General features: G+C 36.3%; 1 protein-coding gene across 9 annotated transcripts in view; it reads right to left on the bottom strand.

The window, feature by feature from the left end:
• TCF12 (transcription factor 12) overlaps window positions 1-16,799 on the bottom strand; it is a 382,333-nt gene that overhangs the window by 340,444 nt on the left and 25,090 nt on the right. The window lies entirely within an intron of this gene.

Raw genomic sequence — 16,799 nt, 5'->3', positions numbered from 1 at the left:
GGCTCTGAGCCATCAGCCCAGAGCCCGACGCGGGGCTCGAACTCACGGACCACGAGATCATGACCTGGCTGAAGTCGGACGCTTAACCGACTGCGCCACCCAGGCGCCCCACCATATGATTATTTCAATAGACACAAAAAGTATTTAACAAAGTACAACATTCATTCATGATAAAAACCATCAACCAAGTAGGTTTAGAGGGAACATACCTCAACATGATAAAGGTTATATACAAAAAACACACAGCTAACATCATCCTTAATGAAGAAAAACTGAGAGCTTTTCCCATAAGGTCAGGAACAAGACAAAGATGTCCACTCTCACCACTTTTATTCAACATAGTACTAGGTCCTAGCCAGAGCAATCAAACGATGACAACAACAACAAATAAAAGGCATCCAAATCTTTCAGGAAGAAGTAAAACTTTCATTATTTGCGATGACATGGCACTCTACATAGAAAACCCAAAAAACTCCACCAAAAAACTTCTAAAACTGATAAACGAATTCAGTAAAGTAGCAGGATACAAAATCAATGTACATACAGAAATCTCTTGCAGCTCTATAACACCAATAATGAAGCGGCAGAAAGAGAAATCAAGGAATCAATCCCATTTATAACTGCACCCAAAATAATAAGATACCTAGAAATAAACCTTAAACCTAACTACAGAGATGAAGGAATTGTACTTTTAAAACTATAAAGCACTAATGAAAGGAACTGAAGATGACACAAAAAATGTTAAGACATTCCATGCTCATGGACTGGAAGAACAAATATTGGTAAAACGTACACATTACCCAAAGCAATCTACAGATGCAATGCAATCCATATGAAAATACCAACACCATTTTTCACAGAACCAGAACAAACAATTCTAAAATTTGTAGGGAACCATACAAGATCCCAAGTAGCCAAAGCAATCTTAAAATAGAAAATCAAGGCTGGAGGCATCATAATTCCAGACTTGAAGTTATATTACAAAGCTGTAGTGATCAAAAAGAGTGTTGTACTGGCACAAAAACAGACACATAGATCAATGGAACAGAACAGAAAACCCAGCAATGAACCCACAACTATACATCAACTAATCTTCGACAAAGCAGGAAAGAATATACAACGGGAAAATGACAATGTTTCAACAAAAGGTGTTGGGAAACTGGACAGTCACACGTTAAGGAATGAAAATGGACCACTTTCTTACACCATATACAATAATAAACACAAAATGGATTGAAGATTTAAATGTGAGACCTGAAAAAATAAAAATCCTAGAAGAGAACACAGGCAGTAACTTCTTTTGACGTTGGTTGTAGCAACTCTTTACTAAATATGTCTCCTGAGGCAAGGGAAACAAAAGCAAAAATAAATTCTTGAGACTACATCAAAATAAAAGGTTTCTGCACAGCAAAGGAAACAATTAATAAAACTAAAAGGCAACCTACAAAATGAGAGAAGATACTTGCAAAGGAAAATGGGTTAGATCCAAAATCTATAAAGAACTTATCAAAAAAACACCCAAAAAAGAAATAATCCAATTAAAAAATGGGCAGAAGACACGAACAGACATTTCTCCAAAGATGACATACAGATGGCCAACAGACACATGAAAAGATGTTCATTACCACTTACCATCAGGGACATGCAAATCAAAACTACAATGAGATATCACCTCACACCTGTCAGAATGGCAAAAATCAACAGCACAAGAGACAACAGGTGTTAGCAAGGATGTGGAAAGAAAGAAATACTAGTACACTCTTGGGGAGAATACAAACTGGTACAGCCACTGTGGAAAACAGCATGGTGGTTCCCCAAAAAGTTAAAAATAAAACTACCCTACAATGCAGCAATTACGCTATTGGGTATTTACCCAAAAATACAAAAACACTAATTCAAAGGGATATATGCACCCCTATGTTTACAGCAGCATTATTTACAATAGCCAATATATGGAAGCAGCCTAAGTATCTACAGATAGATAACCAGATAAAGAAGATGTGGTATATACACTGCAATATTATTCAGCTATATAAAGGAATGAAATCTTTTTTTCAAAAATTTTTTCAACATTTTTTATTTATTTTTGGGACAGAGAGAGACAGAGCATGAACGGGGGAGGGGCAGAGAGAGAGGGAGACACAGAATCGGAAACAGGCTCCAGGCTCCGAGCCGTCAGCCCAGAGCCCGACGCGGGGCTCGAACTCACGGCTCGAACTCACGGACCGCGAGATCGTGACCTGGCTGAAGTCGGACGCTTAACCGACTGCGCCACCCAGGCGCCCCTATAAAGGAATGAAATCTTACCATTTGCATTGACATGAATGGAACTACAGAGTACACAATGCTAAGCGAAGTCAGTCAGTCAGAGAAAAACAAATACCATACAATTTCACTCATATGTGGAATTCAAGAGCCAAACAAGCAAAGAGGGGGAAAAGAGAGAGAGACAGAAACCGAGAAACAGACTCTTAATAATAGAGAATAAACTGATGATTATCAGAGGGGAGGTGGGTAGAGGGATGGGTGAAATGGGTGATGGGGATTAAAGAGTGCATTTGCTGTGCTCAGCACTGGATGATGTATGGATTTTTTTCAAATGTTTATTTTTGAGAGACAGAGAGAAACAGAGCACAAGCAGGGGAGGGGCAGAGAGAGAAAGGGAGTAACAGAATCTGAAACAGGCTACAAGCTATGAGCTGTCAGCCCAGAGCCCGACGTAAGGCTCACACCCAAGAGCCATGAGATCATGACCTCAATCGAACTCTGACACTTAACCAACTGAGCCACCCAGATGTCCCAATGTGTGGAATTTCTGAATCACTATATTGTACACCTGAAACTAATATAACACTGTATGTTAACTAACTGGAATTAAATTTTTTAAAAAAAAAGAAAATTACAATGTGTGAAATGAAAATTACACTGGACAGGATTAACTACAGATTAAACATTGCAGAAGAGAATGTGGTAAACCAGAATACATAGCAAAAGAAACCATCCAATGAAACACAAAGAGAATTTTTTAAACAACTCAAGAGTCCTACATATGTAAGTTGAGTTTCTGAAGGTAAGAGACAGTAAATTACTTGAATAAACAATTTCCAAAATTTTTCCAAATTTGATAGAAGCTATAAACTTACAGAAAGTTCAAACACCAAGCAAAAGAAACATTAAGACGTGCCTACATCAAGTCACATCATAATCAAATTGCTCAGAATCAGTAAGTTTTAAAAAATCTTAAAAGCAGATAGAGAAAGGGGGACCTGGGTGGCTCAGTTGGTTAAGCATCCGACTGTTGATTTCAGCTCAGGTCATGATCTCACAGTTCGTGAGTTTGAATCCTGCACTGGGCTCTGTGCTGACAGCACGGAGCCTGCTTGGGATTCTATCTCCCTCTCTGTCTACTCCTCACCTACTGATGCACGCTCTTGCACACACTCTCACACAAGTAAATAAATAAACATTTTTTTAAAGCAGATGGAGAGGGGCACCTGGGTGGCTCAGTCAGTTAAGCGTCCAACTTCAGCTCAGGTCATGATCTCACGGTTTGTGGGTTCGAGCCCTGCATTGGGCTCTGTGCTGAGAGCTCAGAGCCTGGAGCCTGTTTCGGATTCTCTGTCTCCCTCTCTCTCTGCCCCTCCCCCATTCACGCTCTGTCTCCCTCTGTCTCAAAAATAAACATACATTGAAAAAACTAAAAAATAAAATTTAAAAATTAAAAAAAAGATGAGAGGGGCACCTGGGTGGCTCAGTCGGTTGAGCATCCGACTTCAGCTCAGGTCACGATCTCGCCGTCTGTGAGTTCGAGCCCAGCATCGGGCTCTGGGCTGATGGCTCAGAGCCTGGGGCCTGATTCCAATTCTGTGTCTCCCTCTATCTCTGTCCCTCCCCTGTTCATACTCTATCGCTGTCTCAAAAATAAATAAACGTTAAAAAAAAATTAAAAAAAAAAAAAGATGAGAGACGGAACAAAAATAACAATTTAGGGATTTATTACATATGTAAAAGTAAAATATGTGGCGACAATAACACAAAGGTTGTGAAGAGAGATGGATGTAGATTACAGTGAAGTGCTTATACTATATGTGAAGACAGCATCACTGAGATAAGTTGAAAATGTAAACTATAAATTCAAAATAATCACTAAAATATAAAACATAAAAAAACCAAAAAATTGAATACAAAACGGAATTATAAAAAAGTCAATCAAAAAGAATGAGAAAAAGGAAAAAGGGGACAAAGAACACAAGATAAACAAAACAAATGGCAAGATGATGGGTTTAAGTGTAACCATATCAACAATCACATTAAACGTTCCAATTTGAAGCCAAGGTTTCACACTGGATAAAAATGTGAAAGTCAACATTATGCTGCTTACAATCAATGCACTTTTTTAAAAAATTAATTTATTTATTTTGAAAGAGTGAGAGTGTGCACATGAGCAGGGGAGGGGCAGAAAAACAGGGAGAAAGAGAACAAGATGTGGGGCTCGATCCCATGAACTGTGAGATCGTGAATTGAGCCAAGATCAAGAGTCAGATGCTTAACCGACAGAACCACCCAAGTGCCCCAATAAATCCACTTTAAATAGAACAGTTAAAAGTAAAAAATAAGGAAATTTTATTCAATGTTAATTATCAAAAAAAAAGTCTACATATTAATATCATACAAAGTAGATTTATAAGCAAAGAACATTACCAAGGACAGAGGAGGCCATTTCATAATGATAAAACAGTGAATTCATGAAAAAGACATAGTAATCATAAACATTAATGCATTTAATAACAGAGCTTCAAAATATGTGAAAATAAACTCATGTAACTGCAAGGATAAATAAAAAAATACACAACTCTAGTCACACATTTCAATTCCCTTCTCTCAGCAACTGATAAATCAACTACCCAAAATATGTGAAAGGATATAAAAGACTTGAACAACACTATAAACCAAAATGACCTAACTGATACTTAAAAAACACTCCACCAAACCAGAGCAGAAGATAAATTATTTTCAAAGTTCATGCAGAACATCTGCCAAGACAAACCATATCTAAACCATAAAACAAGACTCAATACATTTTTTTAAAAACTCAACTCATACAAAGTATGTTCTCTGACCACAATGGAATTAAACTAAAAATCAGTAACAGAAATACTGCTAAAATGAGTATTCCCACCAAATTTGAAACCTGAATAACACACTTCTAAATATTCCATGGGTCAAAGAAGAAATAAAAAAGAAATCAGAAAATACTTTAACCTAAATGAAAACAACTCAACGTATCAAAATTTGTGAAATGTCAGTAAGTACACTTAGGAAGGGAAGGAGGATTTATAGCACTAACGGTCTATATTAGAAAAGAAAATATTTTGATAACCTCACAATCTATCTTAAAATTTAAAAAGAAGAAGAAATTATACCCAAAGGAAACAGGAAAAGACAAATAATAAACCAGAGAAAGCATAGCAAAAATCCAAGAAATGGGGTAAAAAATAAAATAAGGCAAACCTGTGAACACACAAGAGCTGGTTCCTTGAGAAAACAATAAAACTAATACATCTTTAGTCAGAGTGATCAGGAAAAAAAAAAGAACAAATTACCAATACCAGGAATAAGAGTAATGACATTACTATAAGTTCTACAGATATTAAAAGGATATTAAGCAAATATTATGAACAACTCAACATAACACAATTTATATGATAAAAACAAGTTCCTTGAGAAACACAAACTATCAAAATTTAATCAAGAAGAAATAGATCACCTAATTAGCTGAATCTGTAGTTAAAAACTTCCCAACATAAACAACCTTCAGACCCAGATTGTTCCACTGGTGAATTACACCAAACATTTTAGGGAGAAATAATAACAATTATTTACAAACTCCACCAAAAAATTTAAAAGAAGGGAATACTTCCCAACTCACTCTATGAATCCAGCATTAATCTTGTGTGAAATCCAGATAAAAACATTAGAAGAAAAGAAAACAGACTAATATCCTTCATAAAGACACATGAAAATTAAAAAAAAATTTTTTAGTGTTTATTTTTGAGAAAGAGAGAGAGAGAGAATATCTGAAGCAGACTCCACGCCCTGAGCTGTCAGCACAGAGCCTGATATGGGGCTCGAACTCCTGAACCGTGATATCATGACATGAGTTGAAGTCAGACACTCGGACACTCAACCGACTGAGCCACCCAGGCGCCCCACACATCAAAAATTTTTAAACAAAATTTTAACAGATAAAATCCAATGACATCTAAAATGAATAACTATTCATTACTACATGGGGTTTACTTGAGGAACACAAACTTGGTTAGATAAAAAAATCAATCACTGTAACTTCTCATATAACAAATTAAAAAAGAAAAACCATGTGTTCATTTCAAAAGATGCAGAAAATGTATATGGCAAAATCCACATCCGTTCCTGGAAAAATCTCTCATAAGTAAGGAATAGAAGGAAACTTCCAAAGTCTAATTAAAGACACTCCATAAAAGCCCATAGCTAACATCACACTTAATGGTAAAAGACTACATGTTTTTCCTCTAAGATCCAAAACAAGACAATGATGTCTGTTCTCACTACTTATATTCAAAATTAGTGTCTGGAAAATGCGATCAGGCAAGAGAATATAATAATAGTAACAATAAGCTATCCAGAAACCAAGAAGTAAAACTGTCTTCATTCACAGACTACATGATCCTCAAAGTATAATAGCTCATGGAATGGAATCTACCAAAAAAATATTAGAATTACTAACAAGTTTGTGCAGGATACAATGTCAACACACAGAAGTCAATTATATTTCTATATCCTAGTAACTAACCACTGGAAACTGAATTCTTAAAACAATACCACATAACAACAGCATTAAGAAATATGAAGTACTTATAAATCTAACAATATATGAGAAACCCGTACAGTGAAAACTACAAAATATTGCTGAGAGAAACTAATCTAAATGGGAAAAAATATCACCGTTCCATTGAATCAGAAAACTTGATATTGTTAAGATGTCAATTCTCCCCCAAATTGATCTACAGAGTCAATCCAATCCCAATTAAAGTCCCAGTAGTCTTTCCTTTTGTAGAAACTAACATAATAGTACTTAAATTTTTATGGAAATGACTTAAATAACCCGAACAATATTGAAAAAGAACAAATTTGGGGCACTTGGGTGGCTCAGTCAGTTAAGTGTCTGACTCTTGATTTCAGCTCAGGTCATGATCTCACAGTTGTGGGATCAAACCCCATGATGGGCTCTGTGCTAACATGCCTGCTTGGGATTCTCTCTCTCTGCCCCTCCTAGCTCATGCACTCATCTCTCTCTCTCTCTCTCTCTCTCAAATAAATAAATAAATAAATAAATAAATAAATAAATAGCAAATTTGGAAGAGTAACACAACAAGGAAAACCTTAGATTGTAACTAACTTGTTCTGTGAGTGTTCCACAATGCGAGTAAACATTTCTAATAAATTTTACCTTGATAAACGAGTGATGTCTTACAATACAAGTACTATGTGACAGGCATATCACATGATCACAACTGAGCCAAAAGTTTTCTCTCTCTCTCATGCGCTGTGGAATTGTGGGTGATCATCTCCCATGCTTGGATGCTCAGACTCAAGCCACAGTGTTTGGCAGAAAATCAGTGATTTTTCAGAACAATGGAAGATGCCCACAACTGGCACTAGTGTATTTTTTTGACACTTCAAAGCACCTATAGACAGTCCTTTGCTTTTCCATATAAGAGTAAGCTGAAGAATGTTCTGCTCCATTCTACATCAGGCTGCCTGCAGATATAGACACTTTCCTCTGCTGTCTTATTGCCAGTTACACTAAACACAACATATGACAAGAGTTTATTAATACTGTACTGTAGTCAACATCCATACAAGCATATACAATGGCTCCCATGTAGAAAAAGATTCCATCAAGCCAAAAGACAGCAGTGATTCCATTAGTGATAGTGAAAGTCATCCTACACAAAAACCCTCCTCTCTCTTGTCTCTCTCACATGAGCCACAAAGGTTTTCAAAGGTAAATACAGGTTAATCTGTTTACTTTTCTTTATATTTTACATTTTCTTTATTATTTTGCATTATATTACAGTACTGTAATCATTTTTATATGAGGATTTTTTGGTTGTGGAATGAATTATCCATTATTTCTTACTGGGAAATTCACTGATACACAAGTGCTTTCGATTACAAGCATGTTTCTGAAATGAATTATGTTCACAAACCAAGGTTTTACTATACGTGACTTCACGACATATTACAGGGGTACCCGGGTGGCTCAGGCAGTTAAGCGCCCCACTCTTGGTTTTGGCTCAGGTTACTATTTCACCATTCATGAGTTAGGGCCCCACGACGGACTTTGTACTGACAGCGCAGAGCCTGCTTGGGATTCTCTTTCTCCCTCTTTGTCCTTTCCCTGCTCACTCCCTCTCTCTCTCAAAATAAATACACTTGAAATGAATTTCAATCCATACTTCATACCATACATATTAAAAAGTTAAATCAAAATGGGCTCCTGGGTGGCTCAGTCAGTTGAGTGTCTGACTCTTGATCTCAACTCAGGTCATGATCTCACGGTTCATGAGATCGAGCCCCACATTAGGCTAAAGAGCCTACTTGGGATTCTCTCTCTCCCTCTGCCCCTCCCTTCCTCTCTCTCTCTCTACTCCTCCCCCCACAAAATAAACGTTTTTTAAAAAAGGGATCATAGCTCTATACGTAAAACCAAATTTTAGAAGTTGCAGAAGTAATATAAAACTTTCGTGACCTTTGGTTTGAGTAAGTTATTTAAACAATACCAGAAGTACAAGCCATAAAAGAATAACTTGAGGGGCGCCTGGGTGGCGCAGTCGGTTAAGCGTCCGACTTCAGCCAGGTCACGATATCGCGGTCCGTGAGTTCGAGCCCCGCGTCAGGCTCTGGGCTGATAGCTCAGAGCCTGGAGCCTGTTTCCGATTCTGTGTCTCCCTCTCTCTCTGCCCCTCCCCCGTTCATGCTCTGTCTCTCTCTGTCCCAAAAATAAATAAACGTTGAAAAAAAAAAAATTTAAAAGAATAACTTGATCAACTGAACTTAATCAAAAATACTTTTGTTCTTCAAAACATGCTCTTAAGAGAATGAAATGAGCACCCACAGAGTGAGCAAAAAAAATGTTAATTACATCTCAAAAGGACTTGTACCCAAATTATGTAAAGAAAGAAATCTCAAAACTCAGTAATAAGAAAACCTAATTCGTTCTGAACAAATTAGGTGTGAATAGGTGTGAACCAATATTTCACAAGATAAAAGATGGCAACTAAGCACATGCAAGCAAAGATGCTCAACATCATTACTAATTAGGAAAATGCAAAAGAAAATCACAGTAAGAGATCATTACACATCTATGAGAATGGCAAAAATAAAAAACAATGACCTTACCAAGTATTGGCAAAGATACAGAGGAACTGGAACTCTCATACACTCCAAGTAGAAATGTAAAAGTATACAACCACTGTGGAAAAAAGGTCTGGCAGTGTCTTAAGAAGTTAATTATGTACAGATAACTATCATATGAATGTCCACACAAATACTTCTGTTAAGAATGGTCATTAACAGTCTTATGTATAATACTCAAATTTTGGAAATAACCCAAATATCCATCAAATGAAAAAGGGATAAACAGTATGTGGTACAGGGATCACCATTTCAGCAAAACAAACAAATGATATATGAATAAATCTCAAAATAATAATGCTGAGAGAAGCTAGACAAAAGAAGACATTCTGTGCAATTTTACTTATTTAAAAACTCTAGAAAATGCTAACTAATCTATTATGACAAAAAAATACATCAGTAGTTACCTCGGTGTGGAGCGTGAAGTAGGGAGAAAGGATTTACAAATAGGCAGGAAAAAACTTTTGAGAGTAATGTATATGTATGCTGTGTCTGGATTGTAGTAATGGTTTCATATTAAATTTTACACTTTAAATATGTGCTATTTATTGTAAATAGCTTCCAGAAATTTAAATAGTCACATGTTGCTAGTGGCTGCTATACTGAATGGTACAGGCCTAATGTAAAGCACATCTAGAGCCTTTTCCTGTCTTCCCCACTCACCATGCCTTCACCTAGCATGTTAACAAATCATGCAACAACTCTATGGACAGAAGTAGCTGTTTTAGTGTCTGTAGGTCTATGACACTTTAATCACTGCTGTTAAAGCACTTTCCAGATTGTACTGTTATTTATCTGTTCACATGACTGTCTTCCCCAACAAATCAGAAGTTCTTCTAGAACAAAGGTCATACCCATGTCATTTTATATCACAGACACCAAGCACAGAGCCTGGCACAGGTAAACGTTGAATAAATACTTGTCAAAGCATATAGTTCAAGTGTTTTATGTAAGTTTTTTGTAAACTAATCTTTTAACATTGTTTTCTGTACCAAGAAAGACTATGACAATTAGGTATGCATATGTAATAAGTAAACTGTTAAATCATCTTTGCCTAAAGAAAACACTTTTAATTGATATGACTGAGTTTCAAGACTTTGTTGTTGTTGTTGTTACACACTGGGTTTTACATCTGTAATTTTTCATCAGTAAAATTACTGAATCCTGGGGCGCCTGGGTGGCTCAGTCGGTTGGGCGTCCGACTTCGGCTCCGGTCATGATCTTACAGTTCATGAGTTCAAGCCCTGTGCTGGGCTCTGAGCTGACAGTTCAAAGCCTGGAGCGTGCTTTAGATTGTCTCCTCTCTCTCTACCCCTCCCCAACTCATGCTCTCTCTCTCTCTCTCAAAAATAAATAAAAACGTAAAAAAATTTTTTTAATTAAAAAGTTACTGAATTCCTAATACATGAAATATTCTATGTACTTGAAATAAATTATAGAAACAAAGGACATCATATTCTAATGAAATAACTGAAGAGTGGATTCTGATGTTTTTTGGTGGGTACTTCTTAAAAATTACTGAGATAACAAAACTGTGTATTAATAAATATTCATAATACTAACAAATGTAGTAATATACAAATTATGTTCACTAGCATACAGAGTAATGCAGCAATCGAGATAAATAGCCCAGAACACGTAAAAAAACAGAGATATCTAAAATAACTTCAAGGATTTCAACTATATTTTTAAGTATTAAAAACCATTTTTGTGGGGTGCCTGGGTGGCTCAGTCGGGTAAGCATCCAAGTCTTGATTTTGGCTCAGGTCATGATCTCACAGTCATGCGATGGAGCCCCGTGCTGGGCATGGAACCTGCTTTAGATTCTCTCTCCCTCTCTCTTTCTGCCCCTCCCCCCCTTTCCCTTCTGTCCTTTCAAATAAAAAAACTGTTTTACATTTTAAGAGGGCTATGAAAATGACCTTTTCTGGAAGTCATGAAATTGAACATTTTCTCTCATAGTAACCAACAAAATCTGGCTTGAATTAAGAGAAATCAGTAGAAAAATTCAGTTAATTTAAAGATAATCTGTATCTGGGTGTTGTCCATTTCACAGATTATGATTTCTGAGGGAAACAGAGTGGGACTTTTCTGGTCTTTACCAAGGAACCGTATAAACATTCTCTTCCCTGTAATGATATACAGAAAGATGAGTGCAAGTAGAATATGTAGACAAGTGAGCAGGTAGTAACACTTAGAATAATGGAACATGCTGATATTCTTTAGAGGCCTTACAGGCTGCTATTACTTCTATAGTTTTGGCTATGGCCTTTGAGCTGATTCCATCATAAGCTTTAATCCTCAGCTTCATTCTAAGATGATTACACACTGAAAACAATGTTTTATCTTCCTCAACCTACATAAATGTCACTTGTATTTACTACTCTACTGGTATAAACAGTCTAAACAGTCTCTTCTGGAGTCAAGGGATTTTTTTTAAAAAAGCTGTCATAGAGATTGCCCTGAAGCCCAGAAATTCTCATATTATTAGCCTAAATTCTTCAAAGAAAGAAAGAAAACTTCTCCCTGGATATGAATTCCTATGTTTTGAGTTACAAAAACTTTTTCAGGTCACTATGACACCAGGGCAACATTATACAGGCCTTTACATAGAGATCCAGAGGATGAACTTTAGCAATAAACAATACTTCAAACTCTATATTGCTTTGTCACTTAAAAAGCAGTTCCACATACATGATCTTGTAAAAGCTTAAAGAAATCCTTAAGAACTGGGCTTATTCACTACCATAGTGATAAATAAATCACAAAAAATAAAAATTGTGACATCATCTTGGATGGTCCACTTACCTCATAGTAGTAACTCATTTAAGAAGAGATCCTATCAACTCCACATAGGCATGCTCTCACTTCTATCCTCACCCAGCTCTGCTCCATGCAAAGTTGTCATTTAAGCTACACACCACACACGTCCAGGGGTATCACTCACAATACAGTGTAATACATAACCAGATATATGTGGTTGTGGCTGTCCTAGCTTAATGAACACTACCCTCATTCAAGAACACCATCTCCACTCTGTTATACATTTTGTGTCAGCCACATAACCTTCTAATTTCAGCAATAATGTAGTAACTGGAACTGAATTTAACTTCCCACTACAAACAATTAGAAAACTGGAAAATACATGTCAAATGACTGCTTTCAGACATTGGAAAACAAATAGGGTAAGACTGTGATCCCTGAGAAAAGAGAAACAATCAGGAACTCTACCATCATTCTACTTTCCTGCCTAGACATAATTTGTGTATCCCTGTGCAGGGAAGGATCTCAAGCAAAATGGAGGGTATCAATGACTTGAGGGGACAGAGATTAGAGTTCTGGAAAACAAGAGCAATTAGAATTTGTGGGGTGGAGATCCAGAGGAAGGAACTACACAGAGAAAGATCTCCAGAAATTTGCATGGAGTCCCCTTGAGTATGTTACTAACAAGTTATCACACAACCATATGGCACAACTCCACAAAGGCAGGCAAAAAATGACTCAAGGGTTGTTAAACTCAACAATTCCCAGAACTCACCCAGGACTGGGTGATGTTTTAAGTTGGAAGTAGAGTGGAGCAGGAACATCAAAAACTTAAGGCATTCAGTAAAGATCTCAGTTTATGACTTCGTAACGGTAAAATACTCCTACCATAAAAGATACTCTAGATCCACTATAACAAAACTTAAAAATAAGACTTGAAGGGATTGAGTTGATCTCCAGTAACTTAATTTCCTGTCATAACAAAAGTTTACATTCTTTAAAAGAAGACAACAAAATCCACATACTCAACAATACAAGATTCATGGTATCTAGATTCTAATTGTAATTTATATGACATGCGCAAGATAATATGATCCATAACCAGAAGAAAACTCTGTCAATAGAAATAGGCCTAGAATAAAGAGGTAAGGGTATTAACAAACACAGAATTGAAAACAGAGTAAGAATAGCAACATCAAGAAGACAGATGCAAAACCAAAACAAAAAAAGCAGCAGGGGCTTCTAGAAATAAAACAGAGTATCTGAAATGAAAATTTACTGAATAGAACAAACAACAGATTAGAGACTACAAAAGACAAGTAGTTTGAAAACACAATAGAAACTATTAAAACTGAACTGTAAAGAGAAAAGAAGACTGAAACAAATTTCATGTAACCTCAGTAATTTGTGAGATATCAATAAAATTAACCTATGTGTAACTGGAATTCCAGAAATAAAAATATTTGAAGATCTATATATAATGGTCAAAATGTTTTCAAATTTGATGAAACACTATAAACATACATATCAAACAAACATACACACATACAAACCTCATAATCAAATTACTGAAGACTTATTCCAGACTTGTCATGGGAATGAGAGCCAAAAAAAACAATGGAGAGACATCTTTATGTTGTCAAAAGAAAAAAGTCAATCCAGAATTCCAAAGCCAGCAAAAATATCCCTTAAAAGTAAAGGCAGGATAACTTTTCAAACTAGCAACAATGAAGGGAATTCACTACCCAGAGTCCCATACTGTAGGAAATTTAAAGGAAATTCTTCTGGCAAAAGGAGAATGATAAACGATAGAAACTTGGATATACACAAATGAATGAAGAATGATAGAAATGAAAAATATAAAAATAAATATAAACTCTCTCTTAAGAGTGACTATAACAAGAGAAAAGACAAAACTACCAATATCAAGAGGTAAAGATAAAACATGAGTACACATCCTATACACAATAAAAGGATAATGGAATGTTATGAATAATTTTAGGGCAATAAACTCATTAACAAATGAAATGGAGAAATTCCTTGAAAGACACAAATTACAAAACTTGATTCAAGAAGAAACAGAAAACCTGAATCACCTTAACAACTAAAGAAATTTAATTCAAAATTTAAAACCTTCTTACAAAGAAAATACTAGGCCTAGAAGTTCTCACTAGTGAATTCTGTTATGCACCTAAGGAAGATATAACACCACTTCTACACAAAACTCTCAGAAAACAGAAGAGGGGAAAGGGAACACTTCATAATTCATTTGACGAGACCAACAGATTCTGACACCAAAACCAAGACAAAGACATCACCAAAAAAAAAGAAAAGACAAAAACTACACACCAATATTCATCATGAATATGGGTACAAAAACCCTTGACATGGGGCGCCTGGGTGGCTCAGTCGGTTAAGCGTCCGAGTTCAGCTCAGGTCACGATCTCGCGGTCCATGAGTTTGAGCCCCACGTCGGGCTCTGGGCTGACGGCTCAGAGCCTGGAGCCTGCTTCCGATTCTGTGTCTCCCTCTCTCTCTGCCCCTCCCCCGTTCATGCTCTGTCTCCCTCTGTCTCAAAAATAAAACGTTAAAAAAAATTAAAAAAAAAAAAAAAAAAAACCCTTGACAAAATATTAACAAATTTAGTAATATAAAAATAATACATCAGGGTGCCTGGTGGCTCAACTGGTTAAGTGTCCAACTTTTTTTTTTTTTATTTTTTGAGAGAGAGCATGCGCAAGTTGGGGAGAAACAAAGAGGGGGAGAGAATCTCAAGCAGGCTCCATGCTCTGCACAGAGCCCAATGCAGGGCTCAATCCCATGACCCTGGGATCATGACCTGAGCTGAAATCAAGAGTCAGACACTCTGGTGCCTGAGCCACCAAGGCACCCCACATCCAACTTTTGACCTCAGCTGAGGTCATGATCTCCTGGTTTGTGAGTTTGAGCCCCAGGTTGGGTGCAAAGCCTACTTGGAATTCCCAATCTCTACCCTTCTCTCTGCCCTTCCCCTGTTCTCTCTCTCTCAAAATAAATAAACTTCATAAACAAACAAACAAACAAACAAACAATCATCATGACCAAGAAAAATTTTGTTCCAGGGACATAAATTTGGTTTACCATCAAAAAGTCAATGTTATTCACTATATGAACAGAACAAAGGAAGAAATCAATCTCATGATCTCAATGGATTTAGAAAAAAAAATCTGACAAAATTTCAATCCACTTGTGATAAAAAAAAAAACAAAAAACATTCAGCAAACCAGGATTAGAAGGGTATTTCCTCAACCTGGTAAAGGGCATCTACAGAAAATCCACACTTTAATACTTAATGGTGAAAAACTGAATGCTTTTCCCCTAAAAATGAGAACAAGACAAAGATATCCATTCCCACCACTTCTATTTAACATTATATATTTACTATAATTGCTGGTATCCTAAATCAATTAAAGAAATAAAAGATACACAGATGAGAATGAAAAAAAATGTACCAGTCTTAATTTGAAGACATTGATTATACACATAGCAAATCCTAAGTACCCATTTTTAAAAAGTTATTATACTTGTAAGTCTATTTAACTTAGTAAGGTTACAGGATATAAGTTAATATATAAAAATCAACTTTGGGGCACGTGGGTGGCTTAGATGGTTAAGCACTGGATTCGATTTTGGCTCAGATCATGATCTCACGGTCTGTGAGTTCAAGCCCTGCATCAGGCTCTGTGCTGACAGTGTGGAGCCTGCTTGGGATTTTCTCTCTGCCCCTCCCCAACTCACATGTACTTTCTCTCTCTCTCACTCTCTCAAAATAAATAAACTTTAAAAATAAGATTTAAAAAATCAACTTCATGTCTACATGCCAGCAACAATTTATATTACAAAGCGGCAGTGATCAAAACAGTATGGTACTGGCACAAAACACACACACACACACACACACACACACACACATCAACGGAACAGAACAGAAAACCCAGAAATGAACCCACAAGTATAAGGTCAATTAATCTTCAACAAAGTCCAAAATATCCAATGGAAAAAAGTCTCTTTAACGTATAGTATTGGGAAAACTGGACAACCGCATGCAAAAGAAGGAAAGTGACCACTTTCTTACACCACACACAAAAATACATTCAAAATTGAGGAAAGACCTAAATGTGAGATTTGTAAACAGAAAAATCCTACAAGAGAACACAGGCAGTAAGTAAGCTCTTTGACATCAGCTGTAGCAACTTCTTTCTGCATGAGTCTCCTGAGGCAAGAGAAACAAAAGCAAAAATAAACTATTTGGACATCATCAAAAGAAAAAGTTTCTGCACAGTGAAGGAAATAATCAACAAAACTAAAAGGCAACTTGTGAATGGGAGAAGTTACTTGCAAATGGCATATCTGAAAAACAGTATCCAAACTCTATAAAGAATTTATAAAACCCATCACCTAAAAACCAAATCATCCAATTAAAAAATGGGCAAAAGACATAAAGACATTTTTTCAAAGACATACAAATGATCAACAGACACATGAAAAGATGCTCAACATCAATGATCATCCAAATCAAAACTACAATAAGATATCAC

This window comes from Puma concolor, chromosome B3 (assembly GCF_028749965.1).
Source record: "Puma concolor isolate L17-30 chromosome B3, mPumCon1.1.hap2, whole genome shotgun sequence".
Lineage (NCBI taxonomy): Eukaryota > Metazoa > Chordata > Mammalia > Carnivora > Felidae > Puma > Puma concolor.
Note: the sequence above shows the minus strand (reverse complement) of the source record. Positions and strands in the feature narration are given on the sequence as shown.